Source organism: Gouania willdenowi, chromosome 14 (assembly GCF_900634775.1).
Source record: "Gouania willdenowi chromosome 14, fGouWil2.1, whole genome shotgun sequence".
Taxonomy (NCBI): Eukaryota; Metazoa; Chordata; class Actinopteri; order Blenniiformes; family Gobiesocidae; genus Gouania; species Gouania willdenowi.
In genome coordinates this window covers 25,305,498-25,314,788 of record NC_041057.1, presented here as the reverse complement: position 1 = coordinate 25,314,788, position 9,291 = coordinate 25,305,498, and positions in this window count along the sequence as shown.

Below are 9,291 nucleotides of genomic sequence, written 5' to 3'. Positions count from 1 at the left end.
TGCCCCTGCTGACCCTTCTGCTTTTTTCCTTTTCTTCAGTTTTCACCCCCACCTGTTCTCATTCCCTTCTTCCTTCCAGCTCCCCCTTTCATCTCCCATCTGTCAGCAAAGCTGCTGCTTTTGTTTGAAAAAAATAAATAAAAGAAAGGCAGATCCTCCACCCAGCTTGGATAGCTTAAAATATGTGCCACCAGGGAGAAAACTACGGAAGCGTAGAGCTGCCACAGTTGAAAATATATTTTTGATCACTATATTGTACGAACAATATACGTATATTGTACGAACAATATACTATATTGTACGAACAATATACTTATATTGTATGAACAATATACTTATATTGTACGAACAATACACTATATTGTACGAACAATATACTTATATTGTACGAACAATATACTTATATTGTACGAACAATATACTATATTTTACGAACAATATACTTATATTGTACGAACAATATAGTATATTGTACGAACAATATAATTATATTGTACAAACATATTATATTGTACGAACAATATAGTTATATTGTACGAACAATATAGTTATATTGTACGAACAATATAAGTATATTGTACGAACAATATAATGATATTATTCGAAAGTGGATTTTGATAAGGAAGATACGGAAGCGTAGCCGAAGACGATGAATGTGCAGGATTTGATCAAATTCTACTTCATGCTTGGGCTGAGGCATGGAGAAATCCTCATGATGCTTCGTTCAGTGGACGATATTGTTATTAGTATGCGCACACTGAGGAGAAAGCTTCAAAGTATGAGGCTGTACAGGAGGAAAAACCACTCGGATCCTCTGGAGGTAGCAGCGTTCCTCATTGATCAACTCGAGAACCACGGTAGGCTTTATGGATACAAGTTTCACCACCTAAAGTGTCTTCAAGCTGGATACGTGGTGACCCAAAATACAGTGAGACATCTGCTTAAATTTATTGACCCCAGTGGTGTGGAACTGAGGCAAAGAAGACGGCTGATGCGACGCATGTATGTGAACCCTGGACACAATTTTCTTTGGCATGTTGATTCGTACGATAAACTGAAGCCATTTGGAATATGTATAAATGGAGCAATTGATGGCTTTTCCAGACAAATTATATGGCTTCATGCATTTTCAACAAACAGTGATCCGAAAATCATCGCTGGCTATTTCTTAACTGAAGTTGAAGAGAGAATGGGGACTCCTGCCAGAATCCGAGCAGATTTGGGGACTGAAAATGTCATCATGGCAGAGATGCAGCGATTCCTTCGGTGGAGTGTTGATCGCTCCACCAGTAACTGCTACATCTCTGGATCCAGCAATCACAACCAGCGGATCGAAAGCTGGTGGGCTTTTCTGAGGACGCACCACGCTCAACACTGGATGAATCGTTTCCAGAAACTGAAAGACAATGACTACTTCTCTGGTGGCTTTTTGGATAAGCAGCTTGTTCTCTTTACTTGTTTAAGGATTGTTGAGGTATGTATGTTAACAGTCATACTTAGAACATCAAAACAATCATGCTCATTATCTGTATAAGAATGATTATGCTGCATTATGTGTGTGAGAGGCAGAGGGAAAGTGTTAGTAAATGTAAGAAGTAGTGCTGGGCGATATGGACCAAAATATCTCAATATTTTATCCTCAAAATTGTGATATACAATATAAATCTCGATATTTTTAACTCAACAGTCTTACTAGAAATACAATTCTGGGTCAAATTTGCTGATAGAAAATGCCAGTTGCACAAGCCACTTTTGGCTTTTTCTTCCAGGGACAGCATGTGTGAGTGATTCCTGTAGTGTCTCTTTTTTTACGAGTAAGTCTGGGATGCATTAAGCAATCCATCTAACTGTTCTTTTCATGCTTTTCTTTTTTTCTCTTTTTTTCCCAACACTACAACAAGTGCAATCTTTTAACAGCAATGCATGTTTTGTTATTGCAATTAAATAAATGAATTTATTTTATTGCATAATTGTGACCATCACCAGCTCTCCCTAAGGAAGGGTAAGAAATACTTTATTAAAGGGAGGATGTAAAAAGACAGGGCAGTGTTACACCAAGGTGAGGGGGTGGGGGTAGTGGGAAAGGAACAGGGAGGAGGGAAGAGTTGATTGTTTTCAAGTGAGAATGAGATGTGGTTGTGTATATTGTGCTTATTATGTTGTGTTATCAAGCCAGTCTGGTGACCAGTGTGAGGCTTAGGAATAATGGTGGTGGCTGTGGACAGAGGAAGAAGTGAGTGGAAATACCATAAAACAGGTATTTGGGAACAACGTGTCTATGGTTGAGCCCAGTATGAGTGTTATCCCACAGCCCAAGGCCAGTGCATCCATGACCAATGTATGTGTAAAAACCGCCCCCCACATATACACCCGAGAAAGCCCCAAGGAGCCAAGGACCCAGGGCACCACTCCACCGACCCCAACCCCCAGGCCGCCCTGCCAACATAATTTGACAAACCTGCTGGAAATAGCTTATGAACATAACATTGAACCTCAAAAAATATTTTCTAAAGGAGAGAGATTTTACATTTTTTGCTTATTTGTGAATGTAATTTTTATTGACACTTTCAGACTACAGGGTATGTCCTCTCCATTAAGTATTTATCCCCTAAGTATCTCTTTTATTTGAGAAATTGTACAAGCCACAAACAGATTGTAAATAACAAGTAAAAACTATTTCTTCTACAGGAGGAGCTGCAAGAAGTTTCACATCTGTGGAACAGCCACATCATGCGTCACAGCAGAAATGCAGTGGCACCAAGTGGACATCCACTTCTTCTGTACACCATTCCTCATCTGTTTGGTGGACAAGATCACCTGAAAACAGTCTCTCCAGGAGCTGTGGAGGCTTGTAAAGAGGAGTGCCAACAGAGAGGACATTATCCTTGTGATGAAACCGTTTTCAATTTGTGCTGCCATATTATGTCAGAGAACTTCTTGCTCCCACCAACCAATACAGAGGAAGCCATAGAGTTATATCTTTTCCTTAGAACATACATTCTGAAAACCTTATAAGCAGTCTCATGTTCCAAGGTTGTAGGTAAAAATTCCTGCATGTCAATTAATAACGTAATAATAAATGTCAACTTAGAGGCGGACACAGTTAAGCTTTTGGGAACGTAATCTCTATATTAATTAAATTGATATTTAATCACAATTATGACGTAATTCCAATTCTAATCGTAAATTACAAATTTATGGGAACATAAATGTGTGATATATCGTTTCAAAGGTAATTCAATGTAGATTACGATTATGCATTGCACAATTTGATTAGGGGCCCACTCCCCTATTTTCGGCAATTTCCATTAAAGTCATTTTCTCATTTATTTGTGAGTCAAATATTGCGACAGTTGGTGATACCGAATCGTTGACACATTCCAATATATGAATGGGGCCCATTACCCCGTATGTCCCATGGGGGCGCCAGGGGCCCCATTTTTTTACTCGGTGGAACCGAGTCATTTGACTGAATTCTTGGGAACGTGGTACATGCCATTTGGCACGGAGACGTTCCGCGGGCCCGGTCGTGGTTTATCCGAACTTGTTGAATTTGTTTTCCTTTCATAAGCCTAAATCTCATATTGTTATCAACCATTGTATTTACAACATTTAATGTTTTTCTTTTTGGAATAATGAAGCCAAGTGAAATGATGAAAACCCCAAATAAAAAAATACAGCACCATCAAAACAACAATAATAAATAAACCACATTGTTCAAAAAACAAATATGTTCATCTTTTTTCAGCTGTCAAGAATACAACAACAATTTTGTTCAATTCAAAACTACACGACACTTTTTTCATGGTAACTGGCACAAACATATCCAACAGCCAATGCAATGTTTCTGAATCCAGTTCTAAATTCAGGAGTGAACTTGTGTTTTTAAAGTTTAGAATAGAATAATTATAAACCCCCTTTTAAATACCATCCTACAGAAAACTCAATGGTGTTTGAATGATCAAGAACATGCCTGTTTAGGCAAACCACATACAGTACAAGGATGCTTGATGTGCCAAAAGAATCCAAAAAATTGGATCCTTTTGGCACATCAAGCATCCTTGTTCCTCCTCCCCTGCGTTTCCTCACTTGTTTGCCTTCATGAATCCACCCCAACTCAATTCTTCTGGTCTTTTTTTCAGCCCATTTGTTGCATTTTGCATATTGTCTTTTTCGCTTTGGTGCCGATGTCTCGTCTCCTTTCAAACATTTATCATCATTATCAACGCCCATCTTCTTCTTTAGTTTTTCAAGCAGTGAATTTTTTTGGATTCTTTTGTATTTGTATCTTTGCTTTCCAAACAGAAGCGTCTTGCTGCTATTCTATCTCCATAGGTTGGGATGTAACCGGAGAGTGTGCCATCATCCATACAGTCAATAACTGTAGCGTCAATCTGTAGAGCAGGGGTCACCAACCTTTTTGAAACCAAGAGCTACTTCTTGGGTACTGATTAATGCGAAGGGCTACCAGTTTGATACATACTTAAATAATAATTAGGGAGATTTTCAAAAGAGCGGGGGGGGGGGGGGGGGGGGGGGGGGGGGGGGTAGTTTGCTTTTTAAAGAGAAAATGAAATAATTCAATTTCACAGTGTTCTTTTATTTGAAAAACACATATAAGGTAAAGAACAAATTCCACAGTACCCGTGCAAATGGTAAATGGTGGTAGTAGTAGAATAAATAAAATAAATAACATAAAATTAAACAAAAAAGGCATACATTGCATAAATTATCCATCAATCTATGCAATGTATGCTTGAAATAAAAATAATCAACAAAAGGAAAATTAAACATAGCCTATACAACAACGGCTATAACATAACAGAAACACTTCCCTACACATGGTTGGATTTGATTTTCTCCCGATTTCCTCACTGACATTGTCCGGGCGGACCATCCTTCACTGAGCGTCGTTTCCGGCCGGACAATAATAACGATTACACCTCTTCTTATGCGGTGTAATCGTTATTATTATTACAACAATATTATTATTACAATAATATAATTACACCGCATAAGAAGAGGATGAAGAGTCTTCTTCCTCTTCTTATGCGGTGTAATCGTTATTATTGTCCCGCTGGAAACGACGCTCAGTGAAGGATGGTCCGCCCGGACAATGTCGGGCAGAAATCAGGAGAAAATCGGGAGGGTTGGCAAGTATGTATTAAACACAAAAAACACTTTACATTTTAAGTGTTTATATATATGTATTGTCATTTCTAAGTTACATGTAAGTGTGATTTAAACAAGAATAGCTAAATAAATAAATCTATATATATAAAAGCTCACTGGTAAGTGCTGCTATTTGAGCTATTTTTAGAACAGGCCAGCGGGCGACTCATCTGGTCCTTACGGGCGACCTGGTGCCCGCGGGCACCGCGTTGGTGACCCCTGCTGTAGAGAGACAGAAAATTATATGCAAACTAACAAACAAGCTTGATACCTAATGCAACATCCTGCAACAAACAACACAGCACTCTGCTACACAATAAGCTTTTTTACACTCTCGGAACATTCAGTTCTCGTGCATGCGTTCAAAGGTCGAGTGGTATAAACTCACCTTTGCTGACAGCGAGTCTGACAGAGATTTAGATAATTTTAACTGTTGGAGCGTTGATTCATTGAAAGATGTTTTGCGTTTAAAATGTGTATTGGTCTCCAAGGCAGAAAGACAGAGTTAGCTGCCAAAGCTAATGCTGCACACGAGCGAGCTGAAAATGTAGTTTTTCCTGACTTTTCAAACTGTGGACCTGTTCATCTTGTGCACTTCGTCCAAATTTGTAAATTGGATTGAAATAACAGCCTAATAAAAATAATCATGGACCTGGTGTATGTCGTTAAGTTCCATCAATGGGAGAGGAGTGTGGAAACAGAAGACGTCTGTCGCTTTGACAATGAGACCAAGAAGTACATGGTAATTATAATGGTTTTGTTACATAAATTAATCAAAGTTATTAAAAACAAAAGTTAAAATACACAAAAATATAATAAAATTAACAGTGCATAATAAATATGAAATATCAAAAGCACAAGGCTACATGGCTTGTGGGAACAAAAAGACTTTCATTGATTCTGACCAATTATAGGCACTTAGGTCCTTGCTGTATGGAGTTTGCATGTTCTCCCTGTGCTTACGTTGGTCACCCCAAGAATGTGGTTCCCTCTGACAATACAAAAACATACTGTCAGGATAACTAGAGTCCCTATGTTGCCTGTAATGAATGGGAGTGTGAGTGTTGTCCGTTTCTCTGTGTCTGGTTGGTAGCCATGTGAAGGACTGGCGCTTTGTAAGGTGTACCTACGGCCAGCATTGAGCCCGATGACAGCTGGAGAAACGAGCAAGCTGTTCAGAAAATGGATGGATGATGACCTGAGAAGTATAATACGGGCCGGCGCACACTCGCACTCTACGAGGTCCGAATGCGCGCGCACCCACCTCCTTCCCTCGTTGCCTTAAAACACTTGACCCGTGGAAAAAGAAGAAAATGAACTTTAAACTTACATGTTCCTCCTCCATGCGGGAAAGGCACTCCTCAGGCACACCTCGTTTGCGCAGGAACCGCAACAGTGGAGAATCCATGTTTTCTTCCTTCGTTTGCTCTTACTTCCGGTTAAATGTCCACCATCTGGACATTATTATATCACGTTCGTACAATATAAGTATATTGTTCGTACAATATAAGTATATTGTTCGTACAATATAGTATATTGTTTGTACAATATAGTATATTGTTTGTACAATATAGTATATTGTTCGTACAATATAAGTATATTGTTCGTACAATATACTATATTGTTTGTACAATATAGTATATTGTTCGTACAATATAACTATATTTTTCGTACAATATAATATCATGTTTGTACAATATAACTATATTGTTCGTACAATATAATATCATGTTTGTACAATATAATTAAATTGTTCGTACAATATTGTGATCAAAAATATATTTTCAACTGAGGCAGCTCTACGCTTCCGTAGTTTTGAACGTTAATAATAAAAATAAAATAAAACACGCACACACAGTCCGTATACTGTTTTGAACAGTTTGAGAGTCTTTCAGAGCCTAAGGTGTGTACATATAACACATAAAACAAGGGTGTTTGACTTCAATTTTTACAGAATGGATGTGATATAGCAAGATTACAATAATAATATATAAATGAAAGCATGCATATTTGATAATCTTATCATTAAAAATACTCACGTTCAAAAGGGTTAAGAAGAAGTGCAAAACGTTTCTAGTCCAATCCACTTGTATTCATTATTTAATTATTTAATAGTGCAGTGGAAGTAAAAAAAAAAAATGTCCCCCAATTATATTACTCAGTAAAGTAGAGACAAATATTACTTAAGTTATATAGTTGCAGAAAAAGGGTTGAGAAAAAAAAAAAAGCAAAAAATTCCTCAAAAAACATTCTTAGTTTCTTAGTCTTTCGACCCCAAATTGGGTTCCTGACCCCAAGGTTGAGAACCCCTGGCCTACAGGATGTGTAGCAACTCTATATTATAAAATCAAATTTCATGAAACGATAAATATGAAATTGTCCATCAAACACTAAATCCTCATGACTTTGTTTCCCGTTATATTTTAAATCTCTCATTTTCTGTCTGTTTACGCTGGTACCGTTACCTAGCAACATGACTATGCACGTTGAAACCTTTCAAAATAAACTCCCTACTCTAATACGATAGAAGTAACCTTTTGTTTTAGATTCAGATTTAAAACGTGTACATTAAAAACGTGTGTTTTGTTTGGTTTCATTGCGTTTCGTGCAGGATGAGCTCTGCTGCTCCGTTGCTAGGAATGCAGGTGCGCCGTTGCTAAGCGAAGGACCCCAGCTTTATTTTTATTTTTTTTTTTTTGCCCGCAGGAAAGCCCTTTTTGTTTTAACTTGTAAAAAGTAACACTATACGTTGAATAAACAATTTAAAAGCTGAAAACAGGATTTAAGCATCACATAGAGAATGCGCTGTAGTTTCCGTTTGTTGTATTTGTCAATCTTTGTGACGTGTTTTGTTTTTTATTTTATTTGTCGGCGGTCACAGGTCATCTACGTCCATCCTGCTGCTCCTCCGTGTGTTGCTGTATTATTTATATTTTATATATATTATATTTATTATATGTCGCTGTCTGTCGGTGTAGAGCAATTCAACGTTTTTTATATAGTGTAAATTACAACAATAGTTCATCTCGAAGCGAAGGAATGCTAAGTTAAGTATGCTGTGCTTTACTCACTTATCATTTAAAATAAGCTAGTAGTTTGTTTGCGACATATTCTGGCAATAGTTTGGTTTGTTTGTTACTTTTCATCTCGTCCCCACACACAGAAGAAGCTGAGTATAAGTAAACCCTAAAAATACTTATTTCTGCTGAATACAGATATGACTAAGTAACCAGATGCCTTCAAGAAACTGACAAATATTTTCTAAACAATTTCTTTCCATTTCTTTACATATTTTAACACGTTTTCATCACTTTTTCTTTCCATATTCATCTTCATCAAATTTCACCATTTTTCCACCTAATATCTATATGTTGACCAATTATTGTCACTTTTAACCTCTTTTTCACCATATTTCAAGCTTTTTATTTATTTTTTTTTCCAATTTAACCACATTCATGATTTGTGATGCCCATTATTTATTATTTAAACTAATTCTTTCAATATTTACACTTTGAACTTTTTTTTACCACTTTTTCTATCTGTTTTTTGGTCACTTTTAACCCATTTTATTTCTGATTAAAACAAGGATTTACATCATTAAGATGACTATATACGTGAGCAGGTGTTCTCAACCTTGGGTTACCAGATGCCTTCAAGAAACTAAGAATATTTTCTGAACAATTTTAAGCCAATTTTTGCTTTTTATTTATTTATTTTTTTTTTAACCTTTTTTCTGCAACGACACCAAACTTTCTATATTTTAACCTATTTTCATCACTTTTTCTTGCTATATTTTTGCTCCTTTTAATGCATTTTTGCTACTTTACTCCCATTTCTGACACTTCATCAAATTTCACCACTTTTCCACCTAATGTCACATATGATGACCCATTATTGTCACTTTTAACATCTTTTTCACCATATTTCATGCTTCTTTTTTTCCAATTTAACCACATTCATGATTTGTGATGCCCATTATTTATTATTTAAACTAATTGTTTCAATATTTACACTTTGAACCTTTTTTACCACTTTTTCTGTCCGTTTTTTGGTCACTTTTAACCCACTTTTTTTCTGATTAAAACAAGGATTTACATCTTTAAGATGACTATATACGAG